At 40.9% G+C, this 15,770-nt stretch overlaps 1 long non-coding RNA gene across 1 annotated transcript in view; it reads right to left on the bottom strand.

Moving 5' to 3' along the window:
• LOC147571933 (uncharacterized) overlaps positions 1–15,770 on the bottom strand; it is an 86,122-nt gene that overhangs the window by 1,893 nt on the left and 68,459 nt on the right. The window contains exon 2 of the long non-coding RNA XR_015246741.1: positions 9,532–9,691. This is a non-coding gene — a long non-coding RNA (uncharacterized LOC147571933). The remainder of the gene's footprint in view (positions 1–9,531; positions 9,692–15,770) is intronic.

The raw sequence follows: 15,770 nt of genomic DNA, 5'->3' as shown, positions 1-15,770 counted from the left end.
AATTTTCCTTTTCAAAACAAATGAACAGAGAAATGAGACAGGAAAGGGGGAAAGCTCAATGAAAGATGGGCTGATGCATGTTTTACCACTGTGGGCAACAGGAATGCAATCCCACTGGGGACAATCTGAGAGACAGTGGGGGAACACATCTCAGAATTATCTGAGTAGGGAGGAAGCTAGAGGTATTTATCCATCAACTCCATACCTCGGTGGTTGAGGATTGTTCCTGGGTTAAATCCCTGACACTTTACGCTTTCCACACTCATGGGCAAAGCATACTCCTAAGGCCAAAGAATGAAAGAAAAATAAAGACATTTCCAAAAAAGAAGAGAGGAAGAAAGAAAAAGAAATGTGAGAAATTTTTGGCAGTCAATCCATATTAAAAAGTATTGTTTAAGCAAAAGGAAAATGATTCCCCAGTGTAAGCTCAGATAGGCATAAAGGTATGAAAAAGTATGAAAAGAGAAGAAAATATGTAGGTATATGAATGTTGACTGAGTTAAACAATGGGGCTTAAAAATCCAAAACATTGATACCAAATGCTGGCAAAAATGTAGAGCAACAAGAATGAGAATGCAAAATAGTACAGCCATTTTAGAAGACAGTCTGGTGGTTTTGCACAAAACTAACATACTCTTAACATATGACCCAGTAATCATACTCCTTGCTATTTACCCACAGGACTTGAAATTTTATGTCCAAACAAAAATCTGTACACAGGTGTTTATAGAAGCTTTATTCAAAACTGCCAAGGCTTGTAAGCAACCAAGATGTCTTTTAGCAGGTGAATGCATAGTAAACTGTTGTATATCTGCACAATGGGTATTATTCAGCACTAAACAGAAAAGAGTTATCAAGCATGAAAAGATATGGAGGAGTAGTAAATGCATACTACTAAGTGAGAAAGTAGCCAATCTGAAAGGTGACATACTCCATGATTGCAACTATATGACATTCTGGAAAAAGCAAAACTGTGAAGACAGTAAAAAGATCAGTGGTTGCCAGAGGTTAGTAGAGAGAGGGATGGACAGGTAAAGCAACAAAGGATTTTTAAGGTAGTAAAACTATTCTGTATAATACTCTTAAGGGTGGATACATTTCATTTTAAACCGATAGAATTTCAGTCTAAACCAATAGAATGTACAACACCTAGAGTGAATCGTAATGTACTGTATGAACTCTGGGTGATAATAATATGTCAGTGTAGATTCATCAGTTTTAACAAATAGACTACTGTGGTATGGGGATGTTGATAACAGACAAAGCTATACATGTGAGTACATGGGAGATTCTGTACCTTCCTCTCAATTTTGCTGAGATCCTAAAACTGCTCTAAGAAATAAAGTCTATGAAAAAATCTTAAACAAATATCAGCAAAACAAATTCAACAGGATATATAGCAAGGACAGTGGATGATAAATAAGTTGGATAATTTAACATGGAAATCAACAAATGTGATTCACCATATTAACAGAAAGGAGAAAAATCATTAAATCATTTCAATAGAGAAAGAAAGAGAATGCTGAAATTCTATAACTATTCGTGAAGAAAATGCCTTAGTAATCTATGAATAGAAGGAAACATCTTTAATTTGATAAAGGATGTTTCTAAAAACCCTACAGAAAACATCTTCTACAGTGGTGAAATGTTGAGTTTTCCCCCTAACATTGGAAACAAGAATGTCTGTTCTCACCACTCCTTTTTAACATTGCACTAGGGTTCCAGCTAGTGCAATAAGATAAGAAAAAAATTTTATAGGGATTAATTTTCCAAGGCAGCTGCCAAAGTTAACAGAGGGATAGTGCTGGTGATCAATGGTTGACACCATCTACAGGATCACCTGGAGGCTAGAATGACCAGGCAGGTAGTGCTGGACTGGAAAGTGGTGGTCATGCACTGTAAGAATATTAACATTTCTGACAACTTCTACAGAATTAGGGGGAGGTACGAGGCTTTGGACTTCTTCCACAAGCACATAGACACCAACCCATCCTATGGTCCCTACTACTTCTGGATATCCAAGCACATCTTTAGATAGATTGTGCAATGCATGTGGCCCCACAAGATAGAGCATTTCCAGGCCACTTTAGAACACCTCAAGATGTTTGACAAGAAAAAGCAAGTGATTATTTTTCCTTAAATCTGTGTGTCTGAAGCCCACACATAAGTTTGTCTACTTGAGGCACCTGACTTACGAGGTTGACCAGAAGTACCAAATGTTGACAGCTACTCTGGAGAAGAAGAAGTACAATGAGGCCAAGGTTCACTACAGAAGGAGTAGCTCAAACAGGCCAAGGACAACATAGGGAAGAAAACCAGCAAATAAACAGAGGTCCTCAAGACTCACAGACTTCTGATCTGAGCCCAATAAAACCTGTTCATCTCTTAAAGGATATATATAGGTTTTAGAAAGTAAGATATAAAAGCATCATTATTTTCACAGGACATATTTTAATATATAAAAAATTAGAATAAGCAGGTTTAGCAAAATAATCAGAAATAAGGTTAATGTCCAACAAAACTTGAGCTGTTTTTATATATCAAAAAACCAAAAAGAATTAGGAAAATGAAAATTTGTAAATACATTTAATATAAAAACTATAAAATATCTAGTATCTAAGAACAAATTCAAAAAGATATGTGTAAAAACCTCTACATAGAAACTTTAAAATATTTCTGAAAGAAATCAAAGATGGTCTAAACAAATGGAGGAATATACCATGGTCATGGGCTAGTACAACTAACATGGCGAAGTTGTAAATCTTCCCTAATCTATAGTTTTAGCATCATCTCAAAATTCTGACACTCTTTTCTCCACCCCAGTGGAACTTCACAAATTGTTTTTCAAACTTATATGGAAATGTAAGGAGAAACAAATAAATCAATGAAATAATAAATAGCACAGACATTGACCAAAGGTTAATAAACACATGACTTTAACACCATAGGCACTTTAGAGAAGTTTGGAAAGAAAAGTATGCAATAAGTTGTGCTGGGATGATTGGAAATTATTATTTAAAAAAAAATTAAACTTAGGGGCGCCTGGGTGGCTCAGTCAGTTGAGTGTCTGACTTCGGCTCAGGTTATGATCTCGCAATCTGCTAGTTCAAGCCCTGTGTCGGGCTCTGTGCTGACAGCTCAGAGCCTGGAGCCTGTTTCAGATTCTGTGTCTCCCTCTCTCTCTGCCCATCCCCTGCTCATGCTCTGTCTCTCTCTGTCTCAAAAATTAAAAAAAAAAAAATGAAAAAATTAAACTTAACCCCCTACCCACATCATACACAAAAATCCAGGTAGACTGTAGATCTGCATGTAAAAGGCAAATAATAAAATCTCTAAGAATATAAAAGGATATATATATGACCTTAGGATAGAGGAAGATTTCCTAAACTGGACATATAAGCTCTAATCATAAAGAAAAAAGATCATTGTGTTAGACTATACTATAATTAAGAATTTCTGTTCATCAAAAAGACAACATTAAGAATTGAAAAAATAAGCCACAGAATGAAAGAAGATATTTGCATACATATTACTAACAGAGGACTCATAACCAGAATATATTTTTAAATTCCTAGAAATTACATAGCAAAGTAAAACAGAGAGTACCAAAAAATATTTTAATGAGCAAAAGACTAGAATAGGCCCTCCTCTGAAGAAATACAAATAATGCTCACTTATTCAGATGAGCAATAAACATATGAAAAGGAGCTCAACCTCATTGGCCATCAGGGAAAAGCAAATTAAAACACAATGAAATACTACTAAACACCCTCCAGGATGACTGTAATCAAATAGACAATAAAAAGTGTTGGTGATGGTGGGGTGTTGGGTGGGGGGATGAGCTAAATGGGAGAGGGGCATTAAGGAGAACACTTGGTGGAATGAGCACTGGATGTTTATAAATAAGTGATGAATTACTGTATTCTATTCCTGAAATCATTATTACACTATATGTTAACTAACTTGGATTTAAATAAAAAATAAATGAATAAATAAACTGTTCATGGTAATAAAAAGTGTTGGTCAGGGGACAGTGTGGAATAAGGACTCTATTTACAGCTAGTGAGAGCTTTAACTGACTGATAACAATCACCTTGTAAAACTGTCATTCTCTGTGAGGGTGAAGCATACACATGTCTAATAATTCCACTCTAAGCTATATTCAATATATGTTCATGCACAGTGTACCAAGAGACAAGAAAAATAATGTTCATAGCATCACTATTTATAATAGCTCCAAACTGTAAACAATTTCAATGACCATCAAAAATAGAATACTATGGGGGCAGCTGGGTGGTTCAGTTGGTTAAGCATCTGACTTGATTTCAGCTCAGATCATGATCTCACGGTTCATGAGTTCAAGCCCTGCATCAGGCTCTGCTCTGACAGTGCAGAGCCTGCTTGGGATTCTTTCTCTCTCCCTTTCTCCCTGCCTCTCCCCTACTGGCTCTCTCTCTTAAAAATAAATAAACAAACTTAAAAAAATAAAATATTATGGTATGTTCATGCAAAGTAACATCATACAACAATAAATATGAATGAGCTACAGTTACTTGCAAAACCTGAATAAATCTCAAAAAAAAAAAATGTTGAGTAAAAGTCAGAGATGGTATAGTTCCATTGATATGAGCTTCAAAAATAAGCAAAGTCAAGCTATATTGTTGGGGATGCATGCTAAGGTAGTAAAACTAAGAAAAGCAAACGAGATTACTTTAAACGGTAGCAGATACTTCATGGGGAAGGCAGGATATTGATTGGGAAGCAGCAGCAGAGGACCTTCTGGAATGCTAATCATGTTCTATTTCCTGACCTGGATATTGGTTACAGGATGTTCATTTTATGGTGATCTATTTAGCTATACATTTTTATTTTGTGTACTTTTCTATATGTGTGCTAAATTTCATTATAGGAAGATTTTTTAAAAAGAAAATGGCTCAGCCTGTGGAGGTGGCAGCCATCCATTACTTTGCATCATGGCTGACTCTGGTGAAGCCCAACATTGTTAAAAAGAGGACCAAGAGGTTCATCTGGCACGTCAGACCTACATGTCAAACTTAAGCGCAACTGGCTGAAACCCAGAGGCATTGACGATAGGGTGTGCAAAAGATTCAAGGGCCAGATCTTGATGCCCAACATTGGTTATGGTAGCAACAAGAAAACAGCATGTGCTTCCCAGTGTCTTCTGGAAGTTCCTAGTCCACAACATCAAGGAGTTTAAGTGCTGCTGACGTGTAACAGATCTTACTGTGCGGAGACTGTTCACAGTGTCTCCTCCGAGAACCACAAAGCCATGGCAGAAAGAGCATCCCAGCTGGCTGTCAGAGTCACCCAACCCAATGCCAGGCTGCACAGCAAGAAAATGAATAGACAGACAGCTTATGTGCACGTCACATTTGTGTTAATAAAACCATTAAACTACAAAAAAAGAAAAGAAAAATGGCTCTACCTCACACCATACAGAAATATTAACTCAAAATAGAACATAGACCTAAATGTAAGAGCTAAAGCCTTAAGATTCTTAGCAGAAAAGATATGAGTACATCTTTGTAACCTCAAATAAGACAATTGTTTTTTAGCGACAAAAGCACATACAATTTTTAAAGTAGATAAATTAGACTTCATTAAAATTTAACACTTTTGTACTCCAAAGGACACCATGAAGAAAGTAGAAAGTCAATCCACGGAATGGGAGATAGTGTTTGCAAGTCATTTATCTGATATGAGACTAGCATCCAGAATATATAAAAAATCTTTCAACTCAACAATAAAAAGACAAAATCCAATTTACAAATGGATAAAGGGAAAGAAAAGGCTGTAATGAGCAACAGTTTATGAAAGAAGAATGAGAAAGGATAAAGCCAGGTTTGTGAAGATGTAGAAATGGTAACACATAGCAGAGAAAAGGCAGAGTGTTTTACTCCTGATTGTTCCATCACAGAGCTGAGTCTGGAAACTACAGGAAAATAAAGATTTTGAAGGCGGGGGCACCTGGGTGGCTCAGTCAGTTAATCATCCAACTTTGGCTCAGGTCATGATCTCACAGCTAGTGAGTTTGAGCCCTGAGTTGGGCTGTGTGCTGGCAGTTCAGAGCCTGGAGACTCCTTTGAATTCGGTGTCCCTCTCCCTGCCCCTCCCCTGCTTGCACTGTCTCTCTCTCTCAACAATAAATAAACATTAAAAAAAAAAAAAGATTTTGAAGGTTGAACAATTAAAGCTCAGATTAGGAGTGAAGACTATCAAAGAGGGGGCACCTGGTGGCTCAGTCGGTTGAGCATCTGACTCTTGATTTTGGCTCAGGTCATGACTCAAGGTCATGGATTGAGCCCTGCTTTGTGCTCCTTGCTATCAGGTGATAGCTATCAGCTATCCCTGCTTGGGATTCTCTCTCTCTCTCTTCCCCTCTCTCCCCCCACTCTTCTCCTCTTCCTCCCCCTCTTCATGCTCTCTCTAAAAAGATTAAAAAAAAAAAAAAAAAAAGACTATCAGAGAGCACTGAGTTGTCTTAAATGAAGTCAAGCTTCCAGACACAGATAAACCATACACCATACTGGCAAATAAAAAATGTTTAAATCTTGAGGAAAAAAAAAATCGGCAAAGGATGTGAGTAATGTTTTCCCAAAGAATATATACAAATGGCCAATAAGCACATGAAACGATGCTCAACATCTTTAGTCATTAGAGACATGCAAATCAAACCTGCACTGAGATAACACTTCTCTCCTACTGGGATGGTGAAAACAAAAAAGACAACCAACAGTGAACATTGGAGAGGACATGAAGAAATGGAAACCCTCATACATTGTTGATTGGGTTGTGAAATGAAGCAGTCACTTTGGAAACCAGTTCGACAGCTTTGACAGTTACTCAAAAAGTCAGTTACCATAAGACTACTCCTAGGTATGTCCCCAAACTTATGTCCTCATAAAAACTTGTCCACAAATGTTCATAGTACCATTATCCCTAATCGAGAAAAAGTGGAAACCACTCAAATGTCTATCAACTGATAAATGGATAAGTTAAATGTGCTATATCAACAGAATAGAATATTATTTGCTATAAAAAGGAATGAAACACTGATACCTGCCACAGCTAGAATGAACCTTGAAAACACTGTGATAAGTGAGAGAAGCCAGAGGACACAAAAGACCAAATATTGCACATTTCTATTCACTTGACGTGTCCAGAAGAGGCAAATCCATAAAGACAGAAAGCAGACGAGTGGTTGCCAGGGCCTGGGAGGAGGAGAAAATGGAAAGCGAGACGAATGGACCCGGGGGTTACTGGGCGGGGTGGGGGGTGGGGGTGGGGATGATGAAAATGTTCTGGGATTAGATTAGTGCTGGTTGCCCAATTCTGTGAAATAGTAAAACCCACTGAATTTACACTTTGAAACGGTTAACTTTATGATATATTAATTATACCTTAAATTTATTATTCAAAAAGAAGAAAGAAAAGTAGTTGTGTCACTGTATACTTCCTCTAGCAGTGCAGTGAATTCGGGTTGATATGTACAGTTTTTAATTACCTTCTCATTGCATTTTTAAAAAGTCTCTATCATTCATTCAAAGACTGATTTACTGAGTGACTAGTGTATGCCAAGCACTAAGTATTGTGGGTAGATGCAATGGAGAGGCAAGGTCTCTGCTCTTGGGGGGGAGGGGGGACGCTTACAATCCTACAGTGGAGGGTGAGAGGATGGGGTTACAGAAACTTCAGCAAGAGATAAATCTCTTGCCCAGAGTCACACAGTTAGTAACTAGGGGAGTTATTAAGGGAAGCAAGGTAAAGTCCAAGAGGACACTAGTGGTCTTTTTGAACCCAATACCCTTATTTCACAGAGGAATCTAAGGCTCAGAGAGGTGAAAGTGCCCAGTGACATGTGGCTTATTACACACTGTCATAAATATATAAGCATCTCAAGTTTGGGAGCCCAAGGAGACCCTAAAAAACTCTCCTTTTTTTAAATTAAAAAAATTTAAAATAATTTTTTAAAACGTTTATTCATTTTTGAGAGAGGGCGTGAGCCCAGGAGGGCCAGAGAGAGAGGGGAACAGAGGATCCAAAGCAGGCTCTGTGCTGACAGAAGAGAGCTTGACATGGGGCTTAAACTCACAAACCGTGAGATCGTGACCTGAGCCCCAGCAGGATGTTCAACCAACTGAACTGCCCAGGTACCCTGACCCTAAAAAACTCTCAAGGTCAATCCACGTAAGACCTCTTTCGGATAACCGAATGGGGCTTGGCAGCTTAAGATGCCTCTCAGAAATGGAAAAGCCCTTCAATATGCAGCCAACAATTGATCATTGCTGTTTGCCATGTGCTAACCATTGTGCCATGTATCGGGAACCTGGCAGTGACAGGTTGCAAGCAAGACAGATATGGTCCTCTCCCCATGACTTCATGGGGTCCGGCAGCTCCCAAGTGCAGGCTGACACCTGTTTCAGTGACTATCTAAGAGTCATCTTCAGAGGCAAAAATACCTGTTTTCTTTTAACCCCTCCTCACTATCATGATTCCATTGGTCTGGAGTGGACCTTGGAATCTGTATTTTTAACACTTTCTGAAGGCCACTCTCATGAGCGGCCAGCTTTGGGAACCACTGACCTAATGTACCCAACAACTTAGCTTTTGGAGCTCAGTGAGGCCTGGAAAGACTCACCCAATCCCAAGGCTGGATAAAATTTGTTTAATGTCCAAACCCGGGGGCATTTATTTGTTCATTAAACAAATAATGAACGCCTACATTTGCTAGGAGATAGGGTTACAGTGAAGATAAGACACTACCTTTCTTGGGGCGCCTGGGTGGCGCAGTCGGTTAAGCGTCCGACTTCAGCCAGGTCACGATCTCGCGGTCCGGGAGTTCGAGCCCCGCGTCAGGCTCTGGGCTGATGGCTCGGAGCCTGGAGCCTGTTTCCGATTCTGTGTCTCCCTCTCTCTCTGCCCCTCCCCCGTTCATGCTCTGTCTCTCTCTGTCCCAAAAATAAATAAACGTTGAAAAAAAAAAATTAAAAAAAAAAAAAAAGACACTACCTTTCTTACTCTCATGGGGCTTACATCTGCTGGGAGTCGGGGGTAGGCAGGGGGAAAGCCAAGAAAGAAAGAAACAAGGTAATTTAAACTCTGATAATGGGAAGCAGTACAAAGTGAGACCAAGTGAGTGCATTCAGTAGAAGAGAATACATTAGGTTGAACCATATAAAATTGTCAATATTTGACCATTTTTGATCTACAGAAACAATTGCTTGTGGTTCAGCTTTATAAATAGGCATTAGAGAGCAGTAGAGTCCTTTCTCACCAGGAAAAAAAAGGGGAAGGTGGTCTTACAACATGGATATGATTTGACCACAAGAATGACGGATAAAAGCCTAGAGGAAGGGTTTTGTTAGAAGAGTCTCTGAGGAGAAATTGTGGAAAGAATGGACATTCATTCTGGATATGTATAGAACGCTGGGTAGAAGCAGCACAGACGTCAAAGAAGTGTAATGCACAATCACTATGCTTAACAAAGTTATTTACACTTTGATTACAGACATCAATCAATAGGAGGGGCTCCAGGGGGGCTCAGTCAGTTGAGTGTCCAATTCTTGGTTTCCGCTCTGGTTTCGGCTCAGGTTTCGGTTCATGGATTTCAGCCCCGCATCGGGCTCTGTGCTGGCACAGAGTCTGCTTGGGATTCTCTCTGTCTCCATCTCTCTCAAAATAAATAAATAAATAAATAAATAACCTTGAAAAAAAAAAAAAGACACCGTCAATAAAAACCACGAGTAAAAAATCAAATACTTCTGCACAAAAACTCATGCAATACCCATTGCCACAAACATCCTGCCAAAAGCTGCTTATCCTCACTCCCTGGTTCAAATGCCACTTTCTCCGTGTTGTGATCCCTCACCTCCACTGTCAGGTGGGACTGCTCCCTCCTCTGGACATCTAAGTTTCACCCTTCACACTTCTCCTTTTGCCATCTACTGTAGCAATTACGAAAGGGCTTAACTCTTTTCTGTATGCAGTGCACTTGCTCATGGAAATGTCTATGTCATGGGCACCTGGGTTTTTCTGCCAGCGAGAAGCTGTCACCAGTACTGGCTCAAGAGGCAAAAATGAATGCGTGAGTGAATGACAATGACTATCTCCAAATTTTGTTTTGTATTTAAGGTTATGAAGGTATTTAGTAAGTTGTCCCAAGTAACTAATGCAGGGATGAACGTACAGGGTAGGTCTGGGGTAAGCTACCTGCCCAAATAAGTTCCTGTCCCATGGGCCCCTTTAAGCTCCATCTCACAAAGATTAACCTTTCTGTCTTAGGGGTCAGCCCCTGTTGATCAACATGACTAAACTCCTGGACGGCATCTTCCCCCCAAGTCAGGAAGAGGCTGTCTGGCTGGGTACATATTCAGGTCACAAAAGCTCTGGCACCAGCTTTGGCCTGCCCCATCTTTCTATCGTACAGAAAACTCCCATCTACTGACCCAACAGATCTTCATCCTGACCACACGCGAGTCCTGTTTTCTGTGGAATGGCACACGGCTGCTTGCTTTGCGTGTACTCGGATCACTAGGTTCCTTCCCATCTACCTTGTCTTTTGAGGAAATAAGCCCTTTGGCTTATCCTCCTAAGTGCCATTTTCCAGCTACTGAAGTTGCTACCAGGGCTGTATATTGGACCCAGCCTAGTCCAGTCTATATGATTCAGGAGCCGGTTATTCTAGTCTGTGAATTATCTAGCCCGTTTGCTTTTCTTCCTCTCCACTTCTGCCATTTATGTGTGAGGAAATTTTACTGTTGGGTAACATCTCCCTCCGTGTCTGGGCAGAATACTAATACTTACATTTGTTTAGTGCTTTGCAGGCTACAGAATGACATTACATATATAAACTTCCTTTAGCCTCCTAACAGTCTTGTGGAATAGATTTCATTATTCTCCTCTCCCAGCTAAGCAATGATAAATGACTTGTCTGTGATCACACAGCCAGAAAGTACAACAATTGGGTCTTGAACCCGGCTTCTGATTCTCTGTCCAGTGTCATTACTGTTAAGCCCATCAGGGAATGCAAGTTTCCCACTTTGCTATCCATGAGAAGTGGTGAATAGAGCTGGATGGGAGAGTGGTTTCCTGATACCACGAGTAGGAATCACCCGCACATTTAATTCTCTCAGCCCAGCTGCCTGGAGCATCCACTTGGGCAGCATGGTGGTGGCATCCACCCTCGAGGGGCCCACAGCTTCAACAATCATGCAGTCTTGGCCCCAGACAGGCACACCTTCTGAGAAGTATACATTTTCACGTTTATTGTCATTCTGGAGTAGTAACATGTGCACCCTATCGACCCTCTGTCCACTGGGTCACAGGGTACTAATCACCCAAACAAACAAACCAAAGTCAGTGTTTACGCTGGGCTTTACAACTTTCACAGCATTTCACAACAACCCTCTGAGTCTCACATGGAAAGAAACTGACAATATCAATATCCCCACTTTACAGATGTGAAGAATAAGTCTCAGAGAGCAACGCTGTGCAACTTTCCACAGTCAACACAATTGAGGACTGTGAAGGAGGCAAGTATCTTCTGAGTCTAAATCTTATGTTCTTTCCAGAGAGACTAGTTATTGACAATATCCATACATAATGATAATATTTAACATGTGTGTATAGGGCTTTAAAGTTTTATTTTCACATGTATTAGTTCATTTAATCTTCAACAACCCTTATAGGTAGACACTGTTATTAATTATTTCGATATTGCTTTTAAATTCCCAGCTGTCTCATTATTACACCCTTTCATCTTAGAGTCATAAATGCAACTCTCAAGAACATTCATTTATTCATTCAACAGACGTTTTTGAGCACCTATGTGTAAGATTCTGTCCTGGTTACTGTGGGCAAAGCCTATGTTTTCTGCACTCCTGATTCTCCTGGTACACTGTTACAAGAATTGGGACATCATATTTGTGATTATCTGAGAAATGAGAGGGGCAGAAAGACCAACCTCGTATTTTGTTTTTTTGTTTTTTGTTTTTTTAATTTTTTTAATGTTTATTTATTTTTGAGAGAGAGAGAGAGAGAGAGAGAGAGAGAGAGCGTGAGCAGGGGAGGGGCAGAGAGAGAGAGGGAGACAGACAATGTAAAGCAGGCTCCAGCCTCTGAGGTGTCAGCCCAGAGCCCGACACGGGGCTCGAACCCACGAATTGTGAGATCATGACCCGAGTCGAAGTCGGATGCTCAACCACTGAGCCACCCAGGCGCCCCCCCAACCTTGTATTTTGTAAACAGAAATGGGGTGACTAGTTTTACAGAAGGGAAGTGACCTGCCATAGGGCAAAAAAGGCAGGCTCACAAATGGCACCAGATGCTTCAATTAGTGGCTGTTTCTACAGACTAGAAAATAGATTTTATAGCGCAGCCTTAAAAGAAACATTAGCCTAGCCTTGGTCTACAAGCCCTGTTCATGTACAAAGAGAGCAATCATTATGAGTAATGTCATCATCAGATGCTGAGAATAATATTACAGGCCATGGTTATTGAATCAACAAATGATTAAAGGTTGGCTCTGGAGCCCTCCCCTGACCGGGTTCAAGTGCCCATGGCCCCATGCACAGGAAAATCAGTGGTATATGATTTCAATGACTAACAGAGGAGGAAGACAAGGCCACATGCTATCTTTTCTTCACTTCTTCCTCTCTTCTTTTTACTCTTTTTCTACAGCTACCCAAAGAAGAAAGATAAGTGATTACATGGAGACACGAGAGACTAAATTGGTGAGGGCGTACCATACCTGGTGGCCTGGGGAGATTGGATTCCATTGGGGAAATGGCAAGGTTGGTAGAGCTCTAGATTTGCCCTGATATTTTGATCCATAGGAGGGTAACTCAGCACTGCTCCTATTGTTCATTGCCATTCTGACTGCTACCAAGATGCTGAAACCAGCCAGGATATGGGCTTGATTCTTGTCACCTTTCCTTGAAAAGTGTAGCTAGGAGGGGCAAGTGGGGAACAGGAAAAGTATTTCCACCAACTGAAGACAGTCTCCAAAAGTGGTACCACTTCGCAATTATTTAGGTGCTATTTCGACATGAAAAGTCATTAGAAGCAGTGAAAAAGCAACACTATAAAAATGAAAGGAAGGCATTCTAACGGCGCTAATGCTTTATGTGTTTGTCCTGTACCCACACTAACCTACATGCCCTCTGATCGAGGGTGCAGACCCCCCCGCCCCTCTGCTGGACAGTCTGTCTGCCTTTCCAGATCCTCCACACCCCTCACAGTGCTCTTGTCCTAGGAGGCTGACTTCCGCATTGATTTCTGCATCAGTGGGGGCTCCCTTGCCCTCTGGCCTCTACTTGTCTTAGGTCTATGGTAGCACTAAGAGAGTTCAAAGCGTTGGAGGACAGAGAATGATGGGTATTTATCCCCCCAGCTCCCTCCCTATAGGCCAAGGTTTCAGAGGGGTAGCATTGCTGACTGAAGGGCACAGCTGTCTCCTACACCTATGGCTCCCTCCAGGTTCCAGTTATGGTTCCCTTCCCTTCCTTCAGACTGGGCTGAGAATCTGGGGGCTACTCTCCCCCAGGGGCTTCGCCAACACTTGGTGCTTTTTCGACATAGTCCCTTCATTAAATTTTATTACATATCGTCTTTTAAGAGTGCCATTGACTTCAGGCAGACCCCTAACCACTATCCCATCCCAAAGCTTGCTCCTCCTGAGGTTTCAACCTGTTTACTTTCCAGCCCCTTCACAGAAATCCTCCTGCATTTCCTTCCTTCTTTCCTCACTTTACAAATCCAAAGCTCCTAATCTTTTTCCTTGCCAGTTCCTTTGGTGTTCATCTACATCATTCCAATCAATCTATATGAAAGTAACATACCCTAAGGCAATGTTTCTTGACCTGAACAACAACAACAACAACAACAACAAAAATCCTCTCTAGAAGACAAGACTATCAGGCTGTTACAGTGAATTTCATTCCAAATATATGTAAAGTGAAAAAAACAGTGTGTCAAAGAGCAGCTTTGTGAACTAAGCCCTCCCACTCATTTTGATACACCCAATAAAAGGGGCTGCCTCCCCAACTCCTGGGAATCTCAAAAATGTGGATGAGACCTAACCTTAATAGGCATCCTTTGAACTAAAAAAAAAATTTTTTTTTTGTCCATTCTAAATGAATCTGCAAAAAGCAGAATAAAAAGAGAAGACCTGGCTCTTTCCCTGGAATCTACTCTCTGGGCAGCTTCTTGTGCTCTATAAAGAACTATAGCTGCAATAAAATATTTAATCCAGGAGACTGTGGTGGGATTTATTGTGTAAGAAGAATGCTAAACCAAGTTTGGAACTCCTGTCCACATTCTAGATGCAGGAGTCTTTGTCTGGTCTGAGAGATTCAATGGAAGAAGAGAAAGAAGAAGGGAATGTAGAGGAACCGCATGGACTTCCATTTCCAGAACTCTCGGGGGTTAGAGAATGTAAAATCCTTCCCTCCACAAACTCCTTTCAATGCTAGATAAAACACAGCAAACATCCCTGTGTAGCTGAGCTCCTAAGAAAGCAAGCAAGATCCAAAGGTCCAAATGAAAGATGGAACCAAAGACTAGAGAGAGAAGAGCCAAGGTTGCTACTGCATCTGTTTGGATGGGGGTATTTGCCTCCATCCAGGTAATCAGGAAGGACACTTGGGATTTTGTGGCCACAAGGGGACAGTAGAGTAGGCAGAGAGTTGGAACTGAGAACCGGGCCTATAGCTACACCCCTTGAAGGGTTATGTCCTTGGGGAAGGGAAGAAGTAGAAACTATCCGCCCACCAGCATGGAGAGATAAGAAGGAAGTATGTCTGTTTCAGTCCAGGCTCTGGGTGGAGATAAAAAAGAGTCAAAGCTAGTTATTTCCTGCCATGACTTACCCTCACAGGAGTTCTGAGCCCCAGGTGTATTCCACTTCTATGATATGCAAATCTTCAAGCTATTAACATAGGAACGTGGTTCTAGGCCAAGGATTCTCCTACCCCTCCAGCAGAAGCAAACACACAGACACACACCTTCACTCTTGCACACACCTCTGAAAAGCGTACCTTCAACCCAGGTTGCTCAGGGACTGTTCTGGTAAAAGCTTGCTGAAGATGAGATGACAATAGAAAATTCAATATTCACACTAAGTCCCAAGCAGAATAAATAACAATTAAAGTCACACCTTGACATGTTGCAGGAAATTTCACAACACCAAACAGAGTGAGAGAGAGACAGAACAGGTTACCCACGTAAGAGCCACACTTAGGCTGACAGCAAGAGCAACAATAGAAACTAAAAACTAATGGAATAATATTTTCAAAGTGCTGAGAGAAAATAGCTGCCAGCCTCGTTTACTGTTGAGGCTAGAAAAACTGAAAAATAGACATTTTCAGGCATACGTGAGAGCTCCCCACCAACAGAACCTTACTGAAGGGACTACAAAAAAGTGTGTTTAGAGGAAGGCGAATGTCCCTGCACAGTCCTAGTGTGGTTGGAGAGAGGACAAAGATGTGGCAACATGGGCTAACTTGAACTTCGCCAAATTACACATGCTGAATTGGAGATTTAAGGGTAACTAGGAAAATAATAGAAACTGAATGAATGACTCCTACATCAGAAGAGAAGAAAACGGATGGTGTTCTCGGAGAGGAGAAAGGCAATCGCACTGGGGAAGATCTGGAAGGAATTCCCTACCCACACTGTCTAGTGCTCACGGAGAAATCCAGGCCAAGATGAGAGGAGACAACGCATCCAGAGTGGTCTTCAAAGAGACCAAG

Source organism: Puma concolor, chromosome F2, assembly GCF_028749965.1.
Source record: "Puma concolor isolate L17-30 chromosome F2, mPumCon1.1.hap2, whole genome shotgun sequence".
Classification (NCBI taxonomy): Eukaryota; Metazoa; Chordata; class Mammalia; order Carnivora; family Felidae; genus Puma; species Puma concolor.
This window is presented reverse-complemented; position numbering and strand designations above follow the sequence as displayed.